Raw genomic sequence first — 1,994 nt, 5'->3', positions numbered from 1 at the left:
CATCTCTCATGTAAATGAATGGACATCTGTTCCCATCTCAGATGCAAATGAGACCTAGGGCAGTTGTGTCACTTTTGTCACCCTTATCTGGAGGGTTTTAGGTGTGTCTCTCACTGCATCTTAATCAGTTTCTGTTTAGGTGTGTGGGCGGGGATTCTTTGTGAGTCAGACAGTCTGTGTCCTGTGTCAGGGTTCCCCAAGAACATGGAGCTGACAGGTAACAATTCCCCCCATTGATGGGGTGCTTGCATTGAGCTAGTATCCCCATCACATCTTTGCTCCATGGTACTGGTTCTGATCTTCTATCCATTGCAATCGTCGCATCAGTCTCTGGACCCAGCAAACTAGTAGCATCAGACCAATCACTAGTATAATTTGAAAACTAATAATTATTACAATGGGGTGAAGCATGACATTTAAAAGTCCTGTTGCATTGGGACTCCACCCAAACAAAACCTCCCACCAGGAATGATGGCCTGCATTTTTAACTGTAGCTGCTAGCTTAGAGATCTCCTGATTGTGGTGCTGAAGCTTGAGTTTGCCATTCTCTCCCAAAGTTTTGAGTCTTTGCAGTTCAGCTTGTAAAGACGGATGAGTTAATAGGTTCTTAATGGTGATGAGACCCATTCCTAGTAAAATGAGGGACACCTCTTTGTAGAGCTCAGGGTAAGCATTCAAATGTTGTATGGTTCATATAGGTACAGTAAACTTAAGATCACAAGTAACAATGGTGGTTACATTACAGAAACAACGATTAATATAAGGCACCATGGGTTGAATCCAATATCCATTAATTAACACAATATCACATCTTGTTCTCATGCACACATGGTTTACCCACATAAACAATAGCGGATTCCCTTTCTTGGATAACATTTCAGGAACAGTGAGACTTGTTCTTAGGTTGTGGAAGAAAACATTCATCATGCTCCTCCAAAGCTTGGTCTTCACAGATGTAACCCAAACCTTCTTTTCTCCTACACCCTTTTACATTTACTGTTTTCCATGCATTATCTTTCTGCCAGGCCCAAGTGTTATGATCCCTGGAGTACATCACTGAGCTATCATCAATTTGTAATCCTAATGGGACAACAAGAACATGGAGCTGAGAGGTAACACCATGGATCACTTCCTCCTCCACACTGAGTGCATAGTGTCCTTTCTGCACAAGGCCAGGCAAAGGGGAGTTTCTGAACACATGCTCATCATGTGTGCTGCCAGCCCACCGAGTATAAATGTTCATGAACCAGCCCCAGTGGTCCACCATGGCTTGCAGAATCACAGAAGCATATCCTTTCCTGTTTGTGATAGCCCTTCCGCTTCTGCAGGGCACAGCACTGGGATGTGTGTGCTGTCTAAAGCCCCCATGCAGTTGTGGAACCCCTTCTCATTAAAGCCATCTATGACTTCCTGCAGATTCACTAGGTGGATAATTTTGTTTGCAGTGATCTCCTTTACAAGATGGCATACCTCATGAGTTGCCAACCTGACTGTCCAGGCAGCCATGTCAAACTGGTTTGTGATGTAGTGGAGTCTGGATGCGCTGGCCAGTTTCATGATAGCCGTTGCAACCCTCTTGTCTGGCAAGATGGCCTGATACATGTCAGTGCCCTGCCTTGCAATGTGAGAAGCCAGCATTGAGATGATATGATAGAATGTCTCCCTTTTCATTCAGAATATCTTCACCCACTGCTGGTCATTTCAAGTGGTCAGCACGATTCACTCCCACCAGCCCAAGCTGACTGTTACACCGTGAGAATAATGATCCTCCTCAGGTTTCTCAACAGATCCCAGTCATCCTCCACTTCTTTGCTTCCCTCTGGGTATTCCACCTCCTCTGGGTATCTGTATCTTCTTATTTTTATTGCTGTTAATCTTACTGTGAAACCAGTAGCACACATTGCCATTGAATAGTCTGCCATCATTATCCTTCTCAAGTAGTGTAGCCAAGATCCCCAGCTAAGCAGCATTTGCAGAACCAGTATTGCCTCCTC

At 44.5% G+C, this 1,994-nt stretch overlaps 1 pseudogene; it reads right to left on the bottom strand.

Annotated features, from left to right (window-relative positions):
- Nucleotides 1–267: 267 nt before the first annotated feature.
- On the bottom strand, nucleotides 268–1,557 carry LOC149873959 (uncharacterized; annotated as a pseudogene).
- Nucleotides 1,558–1,994: the final 437 nt, after the last annotated feature.

Source organism: Crocodylus siamensis, chromosome 1 (assembly GCF_052110815.1).
Source record: "Crocodylus siamensis isolate JL-2025a chromosome 1, ASM5211081v1, whole genome shotgun sequence".
Lineage (NCBI taxonomy): Eukaryota > Metazoa > Chordata > Crocodylia > Crocodylidae > Crocodylus > Crocodylus siamensis.
Note: the sequence above shows the minus strand (reverse complement) of the source record. Positions and strands in the feature narration are given on the sequence as shown.